At 50.4% G+C, this 24,566-nt stretch overlaps 1 pseudogene; it reads left to right on the forward strand.

Annotated features, from left to right (window-relative positions):
- The window catches only part of LOC123130336 (receptor-like protein EIX2), a 34,235-nt pseudogene that overhangs the window by 1,871 nt on the left and 7,798 nt on the right, over positions 1 to 24,566 (forward strand).

The following is a 24,566-nucleotide window of genomic DNA, read 5'->3' on the forward strand; positions in this document are numbered from 1 at the left end:
GCCATCAGATTTTGGGGCTCCAGAACTAAGTGCGATAAGTCTATTCTCCAATTACATCATAGGTCAAATTCCATTGTTTGTATGTGAATTGTACGTGTATTCCTTGGGTTTTTCCAACAATCTTCTTCAAGGAGAACTTCCTCAATGTTTTAGTACAAGAGACAAGGCATTTCTATTGTTAAGTAACAATAGGCTCTCTGGCAAGTTTCCGCCGTTTCTAAAAAACTGCACAATGTTATCTTTTTTAGATCTGGCAAGGAACAGATTCTCTAGAACATTGCCAATGTGGATTGGGAACTTGGGGGAACTGCAGTTTCTATGGCTGAGCAACAACATGTTCCATGGGCATATTCTGAATAATATCACAAATCTCAGGAAAATTTATCATTTGAATCTGGCGGCCAATGGGATATCAGGTTCCATACCTCATCATCTATCAAATCTAACAATGATGACAACACCATATGTACACGTTCCTGGCACCGTCGTTGCAGATTTCCAAATTATGGTTGGCAGTGGCGTAGCTGGAGGGTGGACAGGGTGGTCCATGGACCGCTCTGTACACCGGCCCGGTACTTCAGTATACCCATAAGAAAAATTAATCAGGCCACAATGCACATCTAAGGCCTAAGCCCAAAAACTATGGATCTGATAACTAGCTCACTCGTTACTTCCTACGTTCTAGGTGTATGCTTTACCCAAGAAATGTTCCCTCGTATGCTTAAAGCAGTTTTTTTGTATGCTAAAGGATGGACTTGATGACTCGAAGTCTCCAACCGACCACACGGCGACGACAAACCCTAGCTTTCAGCGTGATAGAAGCCGATGCCGCATTGCGCCAGGTAGGCATAGGGTGGAGGAGTGCCAGCGAGGCAGATGGTAGTAATGCATGCACAGGGTAGAGCTAAACACCAAGGCAGGAACTCCACCGACTTCACACCATTACAATTTAAAATATGATTTCCATTTTCAGTTCAAAGTATGATTTTGCCTTCAAGGTTTAACTATGAGCGGTTTTTATTGTAGAATTGCTACAAAAATTAAACTTCCACATGCATTCTATTGATAAAATCTATACTAGCATGCAATGGTGGAGCAAGACGACAAGTTAGTTTGGATCCTTCCTATGCTCGCTATATGCCAATATTGGTGCGTCAAATAATTGGCAGAGGATTCTTCCGCCGGTCATTGGCTTAGAAACCAACAGGGAAAATTATTGCGGCTAGGTCTAACCAAAAAATTAAACAAGGTCCAAATAGAGGCCAACATTGAAGTCAACGACATTTTTTTTTTGGATTGCTCGGAGTGCCAAACTAGACAGATCCTATATCTCTTCCTGCGAAGGGCACAAACCATGATTGGTTGGGGGCAAAGGATATACAATTTCCTATCCAAGTCCTTCCATTATTTTTTCTAAAATAAGTTTAAAGCTGGGGGAGGGGGCATTGGCCCCCTCATCATCTTAACACACATAGCTCTGCCTAAATATATTGATACGTCATATTTTTTATATAAATATTGTATATATTAATTGGACCATCCTAGCCAAAAATCCTGGCTACACCACTGATGGTTGGTGATATGCCAGTAGTCTTCAAGAGGCAAGAACTTCAATACAGAGGTGTTGGTGTTTTGGAGATATTGAGCATTGACTTCTCTTGCAACTATTTAACTGGTAAAATTCCAGAGGAAATAACGTCTCTTGGTGGATTGATAAAACTGAACTTGTCATGGAATCAATTGAATGGAGGGTTCCCTAAGAAGATTGGGAACATGCAGACGTTGGAGTCACTTGACTTCTCGGACAATGATATTTCAGGAGAAATTCCGTCAAGCTTGCCGAATCTAACATACTTGACCATTCTGGACCTGTCATATAATCATCTAGCAGGAATAATACCATCAGGAGTTCAACTTGACACTCTTTATACAGAGAATCCATTCATATACAATGGCAACCCTGGACTTTGTGGTCCTATCCTTCATAGAAGTTGCTCAGTCAACAAAAATGCAGCACAGCGTGACCATCAACAAAGAAGTAAAAAAAATTCAGAGTCGACGTTGTCGGAGTAATGGGCCACGAGTAGGCCAACCCGAGTCCCATGACCCTTCAAGACATCGGGGCAAGCTGCGCCCCTCAAGACCCCAGGGCGAAGAGCCGTCTCCTGAGGAGTCGACGGCAGGGCGGCCGACTGCCCGCTCACGGCCGAGTTCCAGGGACAACTTCCAGAGAAGCCGGCTTTGGGGAGTCGGCCGGCGACTCCAGCAAACCCATGACCTCATCAAAGGGGACGGGGCAGAGGCGTGGCTACAGTGAAGCCCACTCCCGCCCCTTACCAAGGGCAGGCATGGCCACAACACGCCGTACCCAGGAAGATCTCCGTGCGGCGTGGCACTGTTGCTCGGCCGGCCCTGACATCAGCACACATTACCAAGTCCTGCGCCCACGACGGCTTGTCTGTACGGCCTGAAGGCAGCGGGGCCCACCAGTCAGCGAGACCTCGGGAGACGGCGGGGGAACCGCTAGTCGGACCCGTCGAGAGTCGGCCCAGGGGAGTCGGCCGAGCCCTCCTCTGAGGCCCACGCGCCATTAATCAGGATGAGATGGGGAGTGGCCACAGTGATCGCCCGCCAGGCGGCGGGGCTGTTGCCACAACCCCATGACCAAGCCTGCGTCATCAGAAGCACGTCTACAGTAATTAGCGGCCGGCAAGACCCGCCCGCGGCGGACGCGGCCTTTCGGCTCCATACCAGACCAGTCGGCGGGGCCCACCAGTCGGCGGGGCCCAGCAGTCGGCGGAGAAGTCGGAGGTCGGAGGCACTGACGGCTGGGCCCGCGCCCAGTCGAATTACCATTGTACCCCTGGGGGGTAGGCCTATATAAACCCCCCAGGGCACCCATTCAAGGGGTTGGATCCCAGTAGTTCTAGACCATACCAGATAGAAGGAGAGAGCTAGCCTTGCCCTCTTCTACCACTAGAAATAGCTCAAGGAGCCACCGTGTAAACACTTGGCCATAGTGATCATGCAGAGACCCCGCAGAGCAGCAGTAGGGGTATTATCTCCCCGGAGAGCCCCGAAGCTGGCTAAGATTCGCCGGCGTGCATGTCTTCGCCTCATCCCGTTTCCAGGCACCGGCGACGTTCTACTCGCCCCCACCATGATAAGCCATCTGTTGGCATATGTCGCACTAAACCCCCGACATTTGGCGCCCACCGTGGGGCCTGGAGCACCGCCGTCCGGAGATCTGTTCTGGATGGGAACCCTTTTCCTCCCTGGCGAGAGCAGCCAGCCAGGCACGCCAGGCGAAGTTTGCACCGACGCGCTGCGCGGCGTTGAGATCGCCTGCGCAGCCAGCTCCTTGGCCAAACTTGTCGGCGAGGTCCGGCTCTCCGATGAACCTGCATCTGACGCAGGCGCGGGCGGCCCCGAAAACCTGCTCGCGGGCCTCCTCGATCAACTCCACGTTTCCGGCGAGCCTGATGTAGACTTGGAGTCCATAGGCTCCACCGACCCGATGCTGGTCGACTCCGACACCGCGTCGATCGACGCGTTCCCCACCAACATGGTGGTCTACGACAAACCTCTCCCCCACGCAGAAAGCGACGGAAGCACCGTCACTGAGGTGCTAGTCATCAGTCATGACAAGTTTCCTGGCGGAGGAGCGCCCGACTCACTCGCGCAGCGCTGCAAGACCTGACTGCGCCCATTCCAGAAGATGCTGACGCGGAGACGTTAGAAGCGCGCCGCCTTCAGCTCGTTGAAGGCGCGAAGAAGCTGGCCAGCATGAGACGCTTGTCAGAAGCTTACCAGCGGGAGATGGATCACGCCGTTGGCGGCTCGCCAGCCCCGGCAGGGCCCAGCCGCCTTGGCGCGGTCCAGCAGCGTGGCGTAGCCATCGCCAGCCTATTTGGGGCTAGCCGCCCCGTGTACGCTACACCGGCGGAGAACATCCGAGCCGCCCAGGCAGCGGTGGATGAGCTGGACAATTTCGAGGGCGGAGAACGCCGCCTCATGATGGAGCGAGTCCAGCGGCTCCTCGATGCGGCCGCCGCACAAAATGAGGCCGGCTGCCGCACGGAGGCGCCGCAGCGGCCAAACGACGACCCGCACCGAGATCAAGGCGTGACGTCTCGGACGCCGACTGGCGGCGCCCGAGGAAGAAAGGACAAGGAGCCGGCTGTCAGCGACAGTCGGACTCGCATTACCATAGAGCGCGACTGAGATGGCCGCCCGAGAGCAGTGGAACGACAAGACGACTGTCCGCCTCCCCCTCCCCGCAAGGAGAGGCGAGTCTCCCCGCCGCCTGTTGGCCATCCGACTCTCGGTGACCGCCTTGGCCGCCGAGAGGGAGTTGGAGAGAATGACGCCCGCCACCGGATCGACCGACTTCACCGGTCCCTGGCGCTGGAAAAACAAGACGAGCTGGGTCCGCCTTGTTTCGGGCCCCGCATCCAGGACGAGCCTTTTCCCAGAGGGTTCACGCTCCCAAGAGACACGCCCAAGTATACCGGCTCCGTGAAGCCGGAAGACTGGCTAGTCGACTATTCCACGGCTGTCAGCATAGCAAACGGCAACAAGCGTGTCGCCGTAAAATACGTTCCGCTCATGCTCCAGGGCACGGCCCGGACATGGCTGAACAGCCTAAAGCCCCGCAGCATCAATAGCTAGGTCGATTTCACTGAAGCGTTCGTCCGCAACTTCACCAGCATGTACAAGCGTCCTCCCAAGCCTCGTCAGCTCTCCTTGTGCGTGCAAGGTCCTGACGAGTCGACTCATGACTACCTCACGCGTTGGGCTGAGCTCCGGAACTCTTGCGAGGGCATGCACAAGGTGCAGGCCATCGAGTACTTCACAGCCGGGTGCCGAGAAGGCACCCTCCTCAAGCACTGTAACGCCCTCGATGCGTGTCACATCCCTAGCTTCTAGTTTGCTCTGAGCTAGCTAGTCATGTGTTGCATCATGTTTAAATTTTGCCTAAAATTGAAATGGGGATGTTCAAACCCTAGCATTAAATCAACTCAACTAGGGTGAATTAAAATCTTTTCAATAAACCCAAAAGGTTCCTAATAAAAGTTCATGATTTCTGGTTAAGGTGGAAACCTCTGCCAAAAATGATGAATATATTCTTAGGTCATTTTTTGGATTTTTGAATTAAATCATATTGTATTTGACTTTGGGCATTTAAATACTATAAATAATTTAAATGTTCAAATAAATGTTGGAAATTGTTAAGGGTCACTGAAATAATTCAGAAAGCACCCATAATTGTTTCCAGGATTTTATTAAATGATTTGGTATTTTAAATCAAATCAAAAACAAAATAACAGAAATAGAAAAGAAATAAAAGAGAGAGAGAGAAGGAAGTTACCTGGCGCCCACTTACCTGGCCCAGCACGGCCCAGCCCATCTCCACTCCCCCCCCTGTCGTCTTCCTCTGCCAGTAGGCAGAGGCGAGGCGTGGCGCGCGCCCGAGAGGCCTCGGCCACCTCCTGCTTCCCCCTGGCCACCTCCTGCTTCCTCCTCGACGCCCGGAGACGCCACGCACCTCCCTGCCTCTCTCCCTCACTCTCCCGCGTCCTCATCCTCTCCCCGGAACACTCTCCCCCTCCTCTGTTCTCCTCACCCGAACGGAGCCGCCGCCACCGACGAGAGCCACCGTGGCTACCGGCCACCCCACGGCTCACCGACGCCCCAGGAAGCTCCGCCGGTCCTCCCTCTTCCTCCTCACCAAGACGGAAGGCGCCGGAAGCCCTGGATGGGGCCAGCTTCGCCGTTCCCCTCCTCGGCCACCGCGGATCGCCGCCGTCAAATCCGTCCCCGTCCGGCCTCCCTCAAGCTCGCCGTCCACCTCTACAGGGTCTACGTGAGCTCTCCGTCCGTTTCCCCCTCTCTGTTTCGTCGTTCGCGCGCCGTAGCTAGGTTATCCACCAAGGCCGAAACCCCATCGCCGCCGGCCATGGCGCCGCCGTGGCCAGGGCCACCGCAGCCCGCGCCTGAGCACGTCACCGTGCTCGGTTAACCCCCAGGAGCACGTAGCCCTCCTCGTTTTCTCCTCTAGTGCACCGTAGCTTCGCCACCGTTCGCGCCCGAACTCCGGCCACCGCGGAAGTGCTCGCCGCCGTCGTCTCCGGCCACCCCACGGCCCCTCGTGCAGCCAGCTAGGTGCGGCCGTGTACGGGCTACCATCTGGTGGCCTTCGCGCGTCCAGCCGCCGCCCGTAGCGCAACCCCGGTGAACATCCGCCGCGTTTCGTGTCGCCGCCGGCCGAACTCCGGTGGCCAGTGACGTGGCGCTGTCATTAGCCACTAATGACGCACTAACCAACCCCCTAGGCCACTGACAGTGGGCCCTACCCCTGGTCAAACCCCAGTCAGCGCTGGGTTTGACCGGGATTAGCTCCTGTGTCACTGACGTGTGGCCCCCACACGTCAGGTTTGACCTGGGGCGCCCAGTTGACCCTGCTGACGTCACCATGACGTGGTGCTGACGCCATAATTCATTTCTGGATTTATATTATTCAGGAAATTTCAGAAAATTGTATAAACTTCAATAAATCATAGAAAATTAACCGTAACTCCAAATGAAATAAATTATATATGAAAAATTATCAGAAAAATTCAAGGAATCCATCTGTACCATTTTCATGCATGTTAGAACAACTTATAGATGCTGTTTAGCACAAATCAATTAAATGGCATTTGAATAATCACATATGGAGTTTGAATTTGAATCTTGTATTCAAACCAACTTCATTTAATCTGTTGCTAGTTGCATTAGCCCAAAACACATTCATTTTGCCATGTCATGATCATGCATCATATTGTGCATTGCATTGATTGTGTTCCCTTCTGTGTTGCCGGTATTTGTTCCCTCTCGATAGACGTGATACCGATGATGTGATCGTTGACACTGATGAAGACTCAATGTTATCTTCAGAAGTGCCAGGCAAGCAAAACCCCCTTGTTCATTCCGATACAATCCTACTCTCTCGCTCCTGCTCTCTTTTACTGCATTAGGACAACATCGATTCATCTGTTACTTGCTGCGGTAGCTGAACCCCTTTATCCTTTGCATGACCTGTCATTGCCACAGTAAATAGATGAAACCCACTAGCATGAGTAGGAGTTGTTTGAGCCCTGTTGTGCCTACTCATTCATGCTTGCTTGTCATGCCTGCTACTGCTTAGAGTTGAGTCAGGTCTGATTCATCGGGGATGAATCAGAGGCGTGTGAACATGTCCTACTGTGGGTGAGCTAAGTGTGTGAACACGTTTTGGTAAAGGTAGCGGTGAGAGGCCATGTAGGAGTACATGGTGGGTTGTCTCATTGCAGCCGTCCTCAGGAACTGAGTTCTGTGTTTGTGATCCATGATTGAGCTACTACCATACATTGGGCCCTGAAATATGACCCCGCTCGACTTCTTATTCACCCTTGTCCTCTGTCCAGGAGTTGCAAGTAGTTTCTGGTGTTTGTAGTATGCTGGAGGCCGTGGACAGCGCTGACCGTAGGGGTGGGCTGTGATGCGGTAGGCACGTGGCCGGGTATAACGGGCGCCCGTTTGGTGTCACGGAACCCTGTTCACATCATTTGGGGCTGTGAGCGAAACTCCGGCCGGATCTCCTCATGGATGGAACCCGAATAGGCGATAAACCTGGACTAGAGACTTGAGTGTTTAGGTAGGTCGTGGTCTACACCCACGTCGGCTTTCGCTTGAAGTCTGCCGAGCACATGTCGTGTGCAGACGCTAAGTGGTGGAAACATGTATGAAGAAGTACACCCCTGCAGGGTTAACATCATCTATTCGAATAGCCGTGTCCGTGGAAAAGGACTTCTGGGTTGCTTATATCAGTTCATAGACAAGTGAAAGTGGATACTTTAAAATGCGCAAGATAAGCGTGAGTGCTATGGATGGCGTTTTCGTAGGGAGACGGGAGCGGATCCATAGTGGTGTATTGATATGGTGAGTATGTGGACTCGTGTGCGCCACCTCAAAAGAGTTACTTGCAGTCGTAGTTCAGGATAGCCACCGAGTCAAAGCTGGCTTGCTGCAGTTAAACCCCACCATCCCTTTGTTGATAATGATGCATATGTAGTTAGTTCTGATGTAAGTCTTGCTGGGTACATTTGTACTCACGTTTGCCTATTTTATGTTTTTGCAGAGAGACTTCGGTCTCACTAGTAGTTTCGCATGGACTTCGACGTTTAGCTTGTTACCTCAGCTATGATCTTGTGCCCCGGCAGGATCTGGTAGATAGTCAGGCTTCTCAGCCTTTTTCAGTTATAGATGTCTGTACCCAGACATGATAGCTTCCGCTTGTGCTTTGATTTGTATGCTCTGATTGTTGGGTCATGAGACCCATGTTTGTAATATCTCACTCCTCGGAGCCTATTGATAGATTACTTGAGTCATAGAGTCATGTTGTGATGCCATGTTGTATTTGCACATATCGAGCATATTGTGTGTATGTTATTGAAATGCTTGGTATGTGTGGGATCTGACCATCTAGTTGTTTATCTTTAGTAGCCTCTCTTACCGGGGAATGTCTCCTAGTGTTTCCACCGAGCCATGGTAGCTCGCTACTGCTCCGGAACACTTAGGCTGGCCGGCATGTGTCCTTCTTCGTTCCTGTGTCTGTCCCTTCGGGGAAATGTCACGCGATGAATACCGGAGTCCTGTTAGCCTGCTACAGCCCGGTTCGCCGGAGTCCTGCTAGCCCAGTGCTACAGCCTGGATTCACTCGCTGATGACCAACACGTTCGATGCTGGGTCATGGATGCCTGTCCCTGTAAGTCTGTGCCACTTTGGGTTTACGACTAGCCATGTCAGCCCGGGCTCCTTATCATATGGATGCTAGCGACACTGTCATATACGTGTGCCAAAAGGCGCAAACGGTCCCGGGCTAAGGTAAGGCGACACCCGTGGGAATACCGTGCGTGAGGCCGCAAAGTGATATGAGGTGTTACATGCTAGATCGATGTGGCATTGAGTCGGGGTCCTGACAGCGTTGGTATCAGAGCTTGACTGCCTGTAGGATTACCAAGCCAAACTGGTCGAAGTTGAGTCTAGAAATTCTTTAGTTATATAAGGGAATTGATTGTGGGATGGAACGTAAGGCTCTTTTACTCCTTATACCTTATGCCCTTCTGATCTGAGTCATCTTATCTTCCTACGGGGTTAAGGAACTAGGCCATCTCTTCTTTCTATCAGGATCACGCGTTACTAATCCGTAGACTTATAAGATTGTTGGATTTAAGCTTGAGTTCAGTTCCTACGACTTCTGTATGTTAACTGTTGATCTCGGAACCTTGATATTGTGCCTCTGAGTGGCTATGCCACCATTTTTGTAGCATGTTTCAAATCTTTTTGCGCATTTACAGCCGTTATGCTGTCCGAGTCATCCCAGGTTTCTAAATAGTCGGATGCAATTGCAAATCCCTTCCTCCTGTTTCCGATGTGCCTTGGTCAGATTAATCACACAAATCAGTGAGTTGAGGTACTTTATTGCCTTGACATATATGTTGGAGCTACTATTATGACCCTAGGTGTTTTAGGGAGTCACCTAGTAATCTGGCAATGTTTTGTGTTCCCAGTGTGAAGATTCTGGCCATCATTCTCGTAAGCATCCCGTGATGCCACTTAGTTAGTAGGCATTTCACTTCTGGGTTTTCGACCCGAGATTCACTCTACCTACTTCATGTTGATAGTAATTGCTAGTGCCTTTAGGATATTAGTAACCTTTGCGATAGTCCTTGAAGTCCGTGGTATCTTCTTCTTCCAAATACCATGAACTACTTATGGCAGAAGTTCCTCGTTGAACTGAAATATCACAACAGGATTATTCTTGAGGAGTTCTCCATTCATAAATCGTGACTCTGCCAGTTCTACCTTTCTGCATGGGTTATCCGGAAGAAATATGTTGAACTTGGTTCGACATACTAATCTATGCATCCACAACTCAGAAAATTATATGTTCCTTTGAGTTGTTCTCTTTAGTTGCATTCTGACCCTCGTCTATCAATTGATAGTCAAGAGTATGCGTGCAATCGTTCATCGATACCTATTACTCTTGTGGTCCATCAAGCCATTCTATTCCAGAATGACTAGGAGAAATGAACTCCAGTACCTCATCCATATCTAGGATTGGGTCAAAGTAGTTGTATTCCGCAGAACAAATGCCAATCCAGCTTTTGGTTTTGTTCTACCTTGGAGTATTACCCCCTTTATGTCAGAATTGTCATGAGAACTGCACCAACTCTCATAAATTTTGACGTAGTGATACTTCTCACCATCATTAGTCATTCCTCGGCCCTCGTGTTGATGCAACCGGAATACCGACAAATGAATTGTGATGTGTGAAATCAATACTCCCAGCAACCTCGTTGCTTGGTAGTTAAAGGATAATAATTTCATTCTTAGCATGTTGGTTTTTGAATCATCCTTCTAAGACTGATCGTGCTACCTAGTCCTTATTTCGGTGCACCCTTCGATTGATGAGTTAGGATCTTGTCAAGTCCTCACTCATTTGATCATATCGTCTTGCCCTCAAAAGCGAGATTGTTCTCGAGCTTAGTAACATACCGGTGGTTCGTGATTTTCTGAATATCTTCTCAGAAGTATTACCAGGTTGTCACCTGACCGCTATGTTGAGTTCGTGATCAAGTTGGTTTATTCCTGTAAACCACCCCTTCTCCAAGAATCCGTGTTGGATACCCTGAGCTAGTTGGATAAGCTAAACAACAACTTGGAGAGTTGGAGGATAAAAGCTTGCCTGACTTAGTTCGTTCTAAAGGGATAATCTTGTGTAGTGTGTGTTGAAGAAAGATGATATCTTCATCGATTGGTCCCTGTGATCAGTTGCTGGACCTACTGTCTTATCAATCCTTTGATTTGAGTGTGGGCTATCGTCAAATCAAATCAGTACCAATGATGCTCGTAATGTTGTCTTATTCGTGGTTGATCCCTCGAGCATACACCATTACATCTTTGGCCTGACCAATGCTATCACCGTGTTCACTTAACTATGGAATTCCTTTTAAAAGGAAACCTAGATGAATTGTTGTTGAGCCCATTGACAACATCCTTATCTCCTCCATGATCTTGTTGGACAACAAGTTAGTGTTGGAAACTTCTGAAAGCATTTCTTCATGCTAACTCATGAAGTATGTGTTTGATGAAAGGAGTGACTTCCTCTTATACACGTGCATTTGGTGAAAGTTGCCGCCGTGGATTTGAGAAAGTTAGTTTTGCTTCCTCTGGAATCATCCCAAGTTAGTCATGCATACGTGCGAAGTATTCTGTGGTCTGGAGACTTGCAACCTTCATTCCATATGTGTTCCGAGCACACCAAGCCACTGATTGATTTGTTCAAGGAGAAGAAGTTCCTTCTTAAGAACATGCCTTATGCAAGGATTTTGATATCCTCGTTGATAGTTCCCCACCTGAACTTGGTAGTGTTTTATTATAAGACTACCACGTGGTCATGCTTGTCTTGGACAACATGTTCACATGTTGTAGCAGAACCGGTCCGTGATTTTGGAGCTTACTATCGTAGTTCATTCCCCGAGAATCTCGCAACGTCATCTCGTCGATTTGTGTTGCAAACTTTCGTTTTTCTTCCTAGACTCGATGAGTCTGGAATATCCTGGCACCAACCAGATCTGAATCTCGAGCAGATATGATGGTTTGGAACATTTCCCAAGAACCATAATACTGGTCTTGCGATAACCGGTAAAGTGGATGTCGTGGCCAACACACCCAGCCGGAAGACCTATTATTGTAGTAACTTGATTGAGGAAGTTGGCCACCTTCCCATAAGGATTTCGTAGGATTTACTCCCTAGTTGCCCCTATGGATTTCTGAGATCCCGAAGTCCGACCTTTTTACTTGATGTTCTAGATATCAAACCATATCTATGAATGGGTTACACTAGCACATCAAGGAGAACATTAGAAGCGGAGTGCTAAATGTATCTCGGTCGATCATCCATATTTTTATTTCCTTGGCCTCGCTAAGGTGAAACCTGAGAAGGTGTTATCTTCCTTTGCATCTGCATCATCCATCATTAGCCATCATGGTAGCAAGTTGTGTTGCCAGGATCCTTGACACAGATATTGGTAAAACCTTGATGATTGTGGAAATGCTCAAGTTCTTGAGAGCACGCACAAGCGCTATGTGTTATCATCGGCATTAACTGGGATTCCTCTCAGTTTCCTCGGCAATGCTATGACCTTTTCAAACAGTGAATTCACTCTCTATTGTTGGGTTCTTCCCCAGTTACCAGAGTCATTCCCATCATTTGCTTTTTCTTCCCAGCTTGCACCGCCAATGTGCCATTCTACCATGGGTCTCTTCCATTTCCGGTGATAAGCAAATTCATCCATTACGTTGTCTTCAACAAGGTAATCCACATCATCCAAGTCTGAGCATGCCATTCTACCGACCCCCTCCAAACGATTGCTCGAGAATTGCCTTAGGCTGGGTTAAAGAGTTTCAAGGATCTTTGAATCAAAGGTAATTCTTTTTGCCACTTAAGGGGATATTTCTACGAGTCACCTTCCCTAAGGTGCATCGTTATGGTATCATGGCAACTCAAACTCCTCGCTACGTTGACAATCGTTTACCACCTTCTTAAGCGTGAAATTGATGGCTACCTAGTGAACCTTTGTCATCTGCTTCACTCCAATTCCTATGGATGTGTACTTCGTCTCTCAGCTCGAGAGATGTTGTTATGTCTCATTCCGTGGGTTAACCCTGAGTTGTTCGACCTTCGAGAGGAACAATTCTTTTAGGGTCTTTCCTTTCCTCTCGTTGTCATGATAGTTGGAGTTCTCAAGGCAAGACTTCAAGACAATGATGGTGAATGAATCAACATTCAATTGAAGTGCACCCTGGATCGTGAAGATTATACTAGTCTGCGTTACCCCTTCACCTTACCCTACGCTTGAATCTCGAGACGAGATTCTTGTTTAGTGGGGGTGAGTTGTCACATCCCTAGCTTCTGGTTTGCTCTGAGCTAGCTAGTCATGTGTTGCATCATGTTTAAATTTTGCCTAAAATTGAAATGGGGATGTTCAAACCCTAGCATTAAATCAACTCAACTAGGGTGAATTAAAATCTTTTCAATGAACCCAAAAGGTTCCTAATAAAAGTTCATGATTTCTGGTTAAGGTGGAAACCTCTGCCAAAAATGATGAATATATTCTTAGGTCATTTTTTGGATTTTTGAATTAAATCATATTGTATTTGACTTTGGGCATTTAAATACTATAAATAATTTAAATGTTCAAATAAATGTTGGAAATTGTTAAGGGTCACTGAAATAATTCAGAAATCACCCATAATTGTTTCCAGGATTTTATTAAATGATTTGGTATTTTGAATCAAATCAAAAACAAAATAACAGAAATAGAAACGAAATAAAAGAGAGAGAGAGAAGGAAGTTACCTGGCGCCCACTTACCTGGCCCAGCACAGCCCAGCCCATCTCCACTCCCCCCCCCTGTCGTCTTCCTCTGCCAGTAGGCAGAGGCGAGGCGTGGCGCGCGCCCGAGAGGCCTCGGCCACCTCCTGCTTCCCCCTGGCCACCTCCTGCTTCCTCCTCGACGCCCGGAGACGCCACGCACCTCCCTGCCTCTCTCCCTCACTCTCCCGCGTCCTCATCCTCTCCCCGGAACACTCTCCCCCTCCTCTGTTCTCCTCACCCGAACGGAGCCGCCGCCACCGACGAGAGCCACCGTGGCTACCGGCCAGCCCACGGCTCACCGACGCCCCAGGAAGCTCTGCCGGTCCTCCCTCTTCCTCCTCACCAAGACGGAAGGCGCCAGAAGCCCTGGATGGGGCCAGCTTCGCCGTTCCCCTCCTCGGCCACCGCAGATCGCCGCTGTCAAATCCGTCCCCGTCCGGCCTCCCTCAAGCTCGCCGTCCACCTCTACAGGGTCTACGTGAGCTCTCCGTCCGTTTCCCCCTCTCTGTTTTGTCGTTCGCGCGCCGTAGCTAGGTTATCCACCAAGGCCGAAACCCCATCGCCGCCAGCCATGGCGCCGCCGTGGCCAGGGCCACCGCAGCCCGCGCCTGAGCACGTCACCGTGCTCGGTGAACCCCCAGGAGCACGTAGCCCTCCTCGTTTTCTCCTCTAGTGCGCCATAGCTTCGCCACCGTTCGCGCCCGAACTCCGGCCACCGCGGAAGTGCTCGCCGCCGTCGTCTCCGGCCACCCCACGGCCCCTCGTGCAGCCAGCTAGGTGCGGCCGTGTACGGGCTACCTTCTGGTGGCCTTCGCGCGTCCAGCCGCCGCCCGTAGCGCAACCCCGGTGAACATCCGCCGCGTTTCGTGTCGCCGCCGGCCGAACTCCGGTGGCCAGTGACGTGGCGCTGTCATTAGCCACTAATGACGCACTAACCAACCCCCTAGGCCACTGACAGTGGGCCCTACCCCTGGTCAAACCCCAGTCAGCGCTGGGTTTGACCGGGATTAGCTCCTGTGTCACTGACGTGTGGCCCCCACACGTCAGGTTTGACCTGGGGCGCCCAGTTGACCCTGCTGACGTCACCATGACGTGGTGCTGACGCCATAATTCATTTCTGGATTTATATTATTCAGGAAATTTCAGAAAATTGTATAAACTTCAATAAATCATAGAAAATTAACCGTAACTCCAAATGAAATAAATTATATATGAAAAATTATCAGAAAAATTCAAGGAACCCATCTGTACCATTTTCATGCATGTTAGAACAACTTATAGATGCTGTTTAGCACAAATCAATTAAATGGCATTTGAATAATCACATATGGAGTTTGAATTTGAATCTTGTATTCAAACCAACTTCATTTAATCTGTTGCTAGTTGCATTAGCCCAAAACACATTCATTTTGCCATGTCATGATCATGCATCATATTGTGCATTGCATTGATTGTGTTCCCTTCTATGTTGCCGGTATTTGTTCCCTCTCGATAGACGTGATACCGATGATGTGATCGTTGACACTGATGAAGACTCAATGTTATCTTCAGAAGTGCTAGGCAAGCAAAACCCCCTTGTTCATTCCGATAAAATCCTACTCTCTCGCTCCTGCTCTCTTTTACTGCATTAGGACAACATCGATTCATCTGTTACTTGCTGCGGTAGCTGAACCCCTTTATCCTTTGCATGACCTGTCATTGCCACAGTAAATAGATGAAACCCACTAGCATGAGTAGGAGTTGTTTGAGCCCTGTTGTGCCTACTCATTCATGCTTGTTTGTCATGCCTGCTACTGCTTAGAGTTGAGTCAGGTCTGATTCATCGGGGATGAATCAGAGGTGTGTGAACATGTCCTACTGTGGTGAGCTAAGTGTGTGAACACGTTTTGGTAAAGGTAGCGGTGAGAGGCCATGTAGGAGTACATGGTGGGTTGTCTCATTGCAGCCATCCTCAGGAACTGAGTTCTGTGTTTGTGATCCATGATTGAGCTACTACCATACATTGGGCCCTGAAATATGACCCCGCTCGACTTCTTATTCACCCTTGTCCTCTGTCCAGGAGTTACAAGTAGTTTCTGGTGTTTGTAGTATGCTGGAGGCCGTGGACAGCACTGACCGTAGGGGTGGGCTGTGATGCGGTAGGCACGTGGCCGGGTATACCGGGCGCCCGTTTGGTGTCACGGAACCCTGTTCACATCGTTTGGGGCTGTGAGCGAAACTCCGGCCGGATCTCCTCATGGATGGAACCCGAATAGGCGATAAACCTGGACTAGAGACTTGAGTGTTTAGGTAGGTCGTGGTCTACACCCACGTCGGCTTTCGCTTGAAGTCTGCCGAGCACATGTCGTGTGCAGACGCTAAGTGGTGGAAACATGTATGAAGAAGTACACCCCTGCAGGGTTAACATCATCTATTCGAATAGCCGTGTCCGCGGAAAAGGACTTCTGGGTTGCTTATATCAGTTCATAGACAAGTGAAAGTGGATACTTTAAAATGCGCAAGATAAGCGTGAGTGCTATGGATGGCGTTTTCGTAGGGAGACGGGAGCGGATCCATAGTGGTGTATTGATATGGTGAGTATGTGGACTCGTGTGCGCCACCTCAAAAGAGTTACTTGCAGTAGTAGTTCAGGATAGCCACCGAGTCAAAGCTGGCTTGCTGCAGTTAAACCCCACCATCCCTTTGTTGATAATGATGCATATGTAGTTAGTTCTGATGTAAGTCTTGCTGGGTACATTTGTACTCACGTTTGCCTATTTTATGTTTTTGCAGAGAGACTTCGGTCTCACTAGTAGTTTCGCGTGGACTTCAACGTTTAGCTTGTTAGCTCAGCTACGATCTTGTGCCCCGGCAAGATCTGGTAGATAGTCAGGCTTCTCAGCCTTTTTCAGTTATAGATGTCTGTACCCAGACATGATAGCTTCCGCTTGTGCTTTGATTTGTATGCTCTGATTGTTGGGTCATGAGGCCCATGTTTGTAATATCTCGCTCCTCGGAGCCTATTGATAAATTACTTGAGTCATAGAGTCATGTTGTGATGCCATGTTGTATTTGCACATATCGAGCATATTGTGTGTATGTTATTGAAATGCTTGGTATGTGTGGGATCTGACCATCTAGTTGTTTATATTTAGTAGCCTCTCTTACCGGGGAATGTCTCCTAGTGTTTCCACCGAGCCATGGTAGCTCGCTACTGCTCCGGAACACTTAGGCTGGCCGGCATGTGTCCTTCTTCGTCCCTGTGTCTGTCCCTTCGGGGAAATGTCACGCGATGAATACCGGAGTCCTGTTAGCCTGCTACAGCCCGGTTCGCCGGAGTCCTGCTAGCCCAGTGCTACAGCCTGGATTCACTCGCTGATGACCGACACGTTCGATGCTGGGTCATGGATGCCTGTCCCTGTAAGTCTGTGCCACTTTGGGTTTACGACTAGCCATGTCAGCCCGGGCTCCTTATCATATGGATGCTAGCGACACTGTCATATACGTGTGCCAAAAGGCGCAAACGGTCCCGGGCTAAGGTAAGGCGACACCCGTGGGAATACCGTGCGTGAGGCCGCAAAGTGATATGAGGTGTTACATGCTAGATCGATGTGGCATTGAGTCGGGGTCCTGACAATGCGGCTATATCTCCCACGTGTCGAAGCACGACTTAGAGGCATAACCGCATTGAAAGCAATGTCGCAAGTGAGGTAATCTTCACACAACCCATGTAATATAATAAGGGAAAGAGATACATAGTTGGCTTACAATCGCCACTTCACACAATTACATGAATAAAACATTACATCATCCAGATACAATCAAGGTCCGACTACGGAACCAAAATAAAAGAAGAACCCCAAATGCGACAAGGTCCCCGATCGACCCCAACTGGGCTCCACTACTGAACAAGTAGAACGAAACAACACAAAGGACAAGATCTTCATCGAGCTCCTCCTGAGCTTGGTTGCGTCATCTGCACGGTCTCATCGGCACCTGCAAACTGGTTTTGGAAGTATCTGTGAGTCACGGGGACTCAGCAATCTCGCACCCTCGCGATCAAGACTATTTAAGCTTATAGGTAGGGTAAAAGGTATGAGGTGGAGCTGCAGCAAGCGACTAGCATATATGGTGGCTAACATACGCAAATGAGAGTGAGAAGAGAAGGCAAAAGCACGGCCGGTAAACTATGATCAAGAAGTGATCCTAGAACAACCTACGTCAAGCATAACTCCAACAACCGTGTTCACTTCCCGGACTCCGCCAGAAAGAGACCATCACGGTTACACACGCGGTTGATGAATTTTTAATTAAGGTCGACTTCAGGTTTTCTACAACCGGACGTTAACAAATTCCCATCTGCCCATAACCGCGGGCACGGCTTTCGAAAGTTCAAATCCCTGCAGGGGTGTCCCAACTTAGCCCATGACAAGCTCTCACGGTCAACGAAGGAATAGACCTCCTCCCGAGACATTCCGATCAGACTCGGTATCCCGGTTCTACAAGACATCCTCGACAATGGTAAAACAAGTCCATCAAAGCTGCCCGATGCGTCGACATCCTGATGGGAGCTGCACATATCTCGTTCTCAGGGCAACACCAGATGAGACATCCTACGAGTAAAACCAGCCCTCAAGTTTCCCCGAGGTGGCCCCGCAGTCTACTCAGTTCGGACCAACACTTAGACAAGCACTGGCCCCCGGGGGTTAAAAAAAAGATGACCCTTGGGCTGGCCTAACCCAAGGGAAAAAGAGGCTAGGAGGCGAATGGTAAAACCAAGGTTGGGCCTTGCTGAAGGAGTTTTATTCAAAGCGAACTGTCAAGGGGTTCCCATTATAACCCAACCGCGTAAGGAACGCAAAATCCGGGAACATAACACCGATATGACAGAAACTAGGGCGGCAAGAGTGGAACAAAACACCAGGCATAAGGCCGAGCCTTCCACCCTTTACCAAGTATATAGATGCATTAATTAAATAAGATATATTGTGATATCCCAACAAGTAAACATGTTCCAACAAGGAACAATCATCTCCATGTTCCAACAAGGAACAAACTTCAATCTTCACCTGCAACTAACAACGCTATAAGAGGGGCTGAGCAAAGCGGTAACATAGCCAAACAACGGTTTGCTAGGACAAGGTGGGTTAGAGGCTTGGTTCAACAATATGGGAGGCATGATAAGCAAGTGGTAGGTATCGCAGCATAGGCATAGCAAAAGAGCGAGCAACTAACAAAGCAAAGATAGTAGTGATTTCGAGGGTATGATCATCTTGCCTGAAATCCCGCAAGGAAGAAGAACGATTCCATGAAGAAGACAAACGGACGTAGACAAACGGGTCCTCACAAACATGACGTTACCGGAACCAACCCGAAGAAGCAACACCGGAAAAGAAGCACACAACAAAGTAAACAACCAACACATAAACATGGCATGATGCACAACCAAGTATGATGCATGTCCGGGTTAAAGAGGCATGGTAAGGCAAAGAGCACAAGCAACCCTACAAATTAAGTGGAGCTCAAAATGCAACAAGTTGTATATTGACGAAACACCGCATTAATTATTTAGTTCTCTCCCGGTTAGGTACTTAACAAATTTAAATCTTGGTTAGCATGGCAAGAGGTGAAGCATAACAAAACTATACTATCTAAACAATTTAAATGGGGTCGGACATAACAAATAACGAATCCGGTAAATCCCCATATGCATTTATCAATTTGGTGCAACAACAATTTAACATTTTAATTGTTTTTATCATGATGCGGATGACATAAACAAGTTTATGCAATTTCAAGAAAATGTTGACATGAAAAGATATGAGGCATTTGTCATCGTGGCGGAAAGAAAGGGTGCCACAGCGACGATAACGGAAACGGTGCCACGGCAACGTTCCGTTTCCGGAAACTCGATTGAGACATCGGTGCAAAGAAAAAGACGGGAGCGTGTCATGCGAAGAACGGTGGGGTGCTCCCAGTTACCGGGTTCCCACGTGTCGACGGCATGGCAACGAGGAGGAACAACTAAGGTTCACGAGCGAAAACAACAACCAACCATGCATCTCATACAACACAAGCATTCGCTCCACGGGCGTCGTCTCGGGGTTATACCTTCGGAGCGTGCAAACGGGACGGATCAAGTTCGTAGAGGGAAGTAGGCGTTCTTGCAATGGCGGTAGTGGAAGTAGTTGTTCATGTTCGTTCGGAGAGGTACTTGCACCTTCGGACTTGACGAATCCGAGGGCTTCGGGGTCGGCGGTAGTGATACACGTTTCGTAGACGTTCGAGCCATATCGGTAGCGGTACTTGACGAATCCCGAAACGGAGTTGGCGTCTTCACGCGTAGGGATACTTGGCGTTTCTGGTTCGGTGGTCGTTCAGGCGCCGTATGCTGTGGTACTTGGCGTGCAACCAAAGATGGACTCCGGGTGTCTGTGTTGACCTGGCCACGACAAAGGCAGCAAGGCCAACGGGGCAGCCAGCTCGTCGGGGTCCGATGCAGGGACGGGCAGAACAGGCGGCGATGGTGTGGCAGAGGACGGCGGCTCCGGCGATGGACTTGGCGGCGGGGACGACCGGACGAGATCCCGCCGGATCCGAGGCCAGGGCGGCGGTATGGGGAGGCGGACGAGCTCCAGGACGGCAGCGAGGTCGGGCGTCCAAGGCGGCGGGTTGCTCCGACGGCGTCAAACGGCGATGACGAGAAAGGGTTTCGGGAGGAGCTCCTCTCCCTGGGTCGATGAGGAGAGCGAGGAGGCTCAGGCACAAGGCCTCCTGTTCGGCTGCTTCGGCCACGAGGACGAGGAGGCGGGCACGCGTGATGGAGCTCGGGTGCGCGAGAGGCCCGACGAGGATGCGGCTTGAGCTGCAGCCATCCATGGCGCGGCGGCAGAGGAGGTCCTGTGCTCCGGCGAGGTGGGACTCCGGCGTGGGGTGGAGGAGGATTGGGGTCGAGCCGCGGCTTCCCCTGACGGCGCGGTCGGGAGGAGGACGAGGGGGATCGAGAGAGATGACGGCGCTGAGGGGAAGCACAAGAGAGAGATCGAGAGGAGGAGGTCGGCTCCCTGGCGGCTAGGGTTAGAGGTAAGGTGCGGCTGGGCCTAGGTGGCCGCGGGGATGGCTGGGCCCGGTTGAGCTAATGGGCCGGCGTGGGAGCAAATGGGCCTTGGAGGCTGCTCATGAAGGAGGCCCAAGTGGCCTGCTGCGCTGGGCTACTCTATCCCCCTCTTAATTTTCCTTTAACAGGAAAACATTAAAGAGAAGTAAAGAAAGAGAGGGTTAGGAAAATAATTTGGGCACACAGATAATTTTCCTGGACTCGCAAAATATGCTTGTTCCGAGAAAATAGAAAAGGCCATGATAGGAAGATTTAAATTCAAATCCATTTGAATTTAATTCAAAAGGTTGAACTAGGAAAGGTTTTTAGGAGTATCCAAAAATGTTCAGATTTTTGGTGGAGCTCCGGAAAAGCGATGAAAAAAATAATGGGCAAAGTTTGGAGGTGTAACTTGAAGCATAAGAGGCATGGAATTAAGTTGCAAGTGTGTTATGGTGATCCCCAAGAATGGAAATATTTACTATAGCTCTCTAAATATCGAGAGGATATGTTTTAAAGAGAATCACCATGTGAATTCCCTCGATTTAAATGGATCAAAGATCCATACCATTTGTTTAGTTGAGTTTTTAAAACGGGTTGCATGATGACATGATGCAATGCACATGATGCAAAGATGAAATGCAGCGGACCAAACAAAAACGACGAAACCCGGAAACCCTGGAAGGCAACTGAAGCTCCGGTCTTGGGGCGTTACAAGCACAAGCTCCTCTGCGACGAGCCAGAAACCCTCGACGAGCTGCTGATCATAGCAGACAAGTACGCCACGGCCGACTCCTCCATGTAGGCGGAAATTCAAATCAGCATGACTGGCAAAGTAGCTCCTTAGGCTCCAAGAACTCCGGCAGTAGACGCCGGCCGGCGACAACAGCAGGGCGACAACAAGCGCAAGGCCCCGCAGCCGGCTTCCGGCAGCCGGCAGGTCGCGACCGTTGAAGCCCAGCAGCCAGAAGAGCAGCCTCCGCCCAAGCGACAGAAAGGCGGCAAGCCGAACTGGTTGCCGGCCTTCTCCTATGAGCAGACCTTGGATGGACCTTGCAAGTTCCACAGCGGCGCGAAGCCATCGAATCACACCACCCGGAAGTGCCACTAGCTCACCAGGATCGCCAAGGGAGACGGCCTCCTGCCACCCCCGCCTACTGGGCAGCCGCCTCCGCCTCCGCCCCAGCAGCCGGCAGTCAAGCCAGTTGGCGCAGTACAAGATGAATACCCTGAAGAGCATGGAGCCTATGTGGTGTTCACCAGTGTGGCTGATGATCGACGCAGCAGGCGGCTGCAGCGACAAGAGGTGAACGCAGTAGCCTCAGAGACGCCAGAGTTCATGCACTGGTCTGAGAAGCCCATTAGCTAGAGCAGGGCTGACCACCCAGAAGTGATGCCGAGTCCGGGCTCCTATGCCTTGGTCCTGGATGCCACCTTTGCCACGGACAAACGGGCCGCGCATTTCTCGCGAGTTCTGATAGACGGGGGCAGCAGCATCAATATCCTGTACAAGGACACCATGGAGAAGTTAGGAATCAAGCAAAGACAGCTTCAGAACAGCCGGGCTGTGTTCCACGGCATTGTTCCTGGGCTTTCCTTCTCACCAATCGGCAAGATCCTGATTGACGTCCTCTTTGGGGACAAAGATCACTTCTGAAGAGAGTCTATTTGGTTTGAGGTGGTGGACCTTGAGAGCCCATACCATGCGCTACTTGGCCGACCCGCCTTGGCCAAGTTCATGGCGGTCCCCCACTACGCCTACCTCAAGATGAAGATGCCCAGTTCCAGGGGAATTCTGACTGTGGCCGGCGACTACCGGAAGTCGTCCGCTTGCGCGGCCGAGAGCAGTCGGCTGGTGATCGCAGTCGAGAAGCAACTCCTTGAACGAGTTGTGGCGATGGTCGGCAAGCAGCCGGAGATATCGCCCGACCCGAAGGAGTCGGAAGCCAGGTTCGTTCAAGCCGGCCAAAGAGACAAAGAAGATACCCTTGGATCCGGAGCACCCAGAGAGGTACGCCGTCGTAGGTGCAAACCTCGACAGCAAATAGGAAGGCGAGCTCGTCGATTTCCTCCATGAGAATCGGGACATCTTCGCATGGTCTCCCAAAGACATGCCAGGTGTACCGACGGATTTCGCCGAGCACAAGTTACATGTCCGATCTGATGCAAAGCCGGTCAGGCAGCCCCTGCGCTGCTTATCAGAAGAAAAGAGAAGAGTTGTCGGAGAAGAGATAGCCCGACTCCTAGCAGCCGGCTTCATTATGGAAGTTTTCTTCCCGGAGTGGCTGGCAAATCCGGTCCCGGTGCTAAAGAAGAACAAGCAATGGCGAATGTGTATTGACTACACGAGCCTCAACAAGGCCTGCCCCAAGGACCCATTTGCTCTACCAAGAATTGACCAGGTGATAGACTCCACAGCCGGATGCGAGTTGTTGAGTTTCTTGGATGCATACTCGGGATATCACCAGATCAAGCTGAACCCGGCTGACAGATTGAAGACCGCCTTCATCACGCCGTTTGGAGCATTCTGCTATCTCACCATGACGTTCGTCTTAAGGAATGCCGGCGCCACCTTTTAGCATTGCATGCAGAAGTTCCTCCTCAAACAGCTCGGCAGGAATGCCCACGTCTACATAGATGACGTGGTGGTGAAGACGGAAAAGCGTGGAACACTGTTGGAAGACCTCAAGGAGACCTTTGAGAACCTACGCCGGTTCCAGATCAAGCTCAACCCCGAGAAGTGTGTCTTCGGAGTACCAGCCGGCCAGCTGCTAGGTTTCCTGGTCTCTGAATGCGGCATAGAATGCAACCCAGTAAAAATCAAGGCCATCGAAAGAATGGAGGTACCCAGCCGACTGCTGGATGTGTAGAAGTTCACCGACTGCTTAGCATCCATTAGCCGATTCATCAGTCGGCTGGGCGAGAAAGCTCTCCCCTTATACCAACTCATGAAGAAGACCACTTTTTTTGAGTGGAACCATAAGGCGGATGAAGCTTTTCACCAGTTGAAGAAGATGCTGACTACTCCACCCGTCCTGGTGGCTCCGACTCCTAAGAAACCTATGCTCCTGTACATCGCTGCCACCAGTCGGGTAGTCAGCACAGTCATGGTAGTGGAGCGCAAGGAGGAAGGCAAGGCGCTGCCTGTCCAGAGACCAGTATATTACCTGAGCGAGGTACTGTCGACCTCCAAGCAGAACTACCTCCACTACCAAAAGATGTGCTATGGCGTACACTTTGCTGCCAAGAAATTGAAGCCTTATTTTCAAGAGAATCCAATCACGGTGGTCTGCACGGCTCCACTTGCCGAGATCATTGGTAGCCGAGATGCTTCTGGTCGAGTGGCCAAGTGGGCCATAGAGCTGGCTCCTTACACCATCTACTACAATCCCTGCACCGCTATCAAATCACAAGCATTGGCCGACTTCCTCATCAACTGGGCCGAGACCCAGTACCTGCCTCCAGCGCCTGACTCCACCCATTGGCGGATGCACTTCGACGGCTCCAAGATGCGCACCGGCTTGGGAGCCGGCGTCGTCCTCACCTCTCCTAAAGGCGACAAGCTCAAATATGCACTGCAAATCCATTTTTCCGCCTCCAACAATGTTGCCAAGTATGAGGCGCTCATTCACGGGCTCCGGCTTGCCAAAGAACTTGGCATCCGCCGGATCTTGTGTTATGGCGACTCGGACTTAGTGGTCCAACAGTCATCTGGCTACTGGGACGCGAAAGACGCAAACATGGCGAGCTACCGTTTCCTCGTGCAGCAACTCAGCGGGTATTTTGAAGGGTGCGAGTTCCTCCATGTGCCAAGAAACGACAACGACCAAGCAGACGCCTTGGCACGAATCGGCTCTACCCGCCAAGCAATACCATCTGGCGTCGCCCTTCAACGCCTCCTCAAATCGTCTATCAAGTCTTCACCAGAATCGGACTCCATTTTTGTGCCGGCTCCTCCCGAAGACGGCGGATCCGACTCCAGAGCTCCGGCAGATGGAACGGGGACTTTGGTGGATGACTCCAAAGC

This window comes from Triticum aestivum, chromosome 6A, assembly GCF_018294505.1.
Source record: "Triticum aestivum cultivar Chinese Spring chromosome 6A, IWGSC CS RefSeq v2.1, whole genome shotgun sequence".
Taxonomy (NCBI): Eukaryota; Viridiplantae; Streptophyta; class Magnoliopsida; order Poales; family Poaceae; genus Triticum; species Triticum aestivum.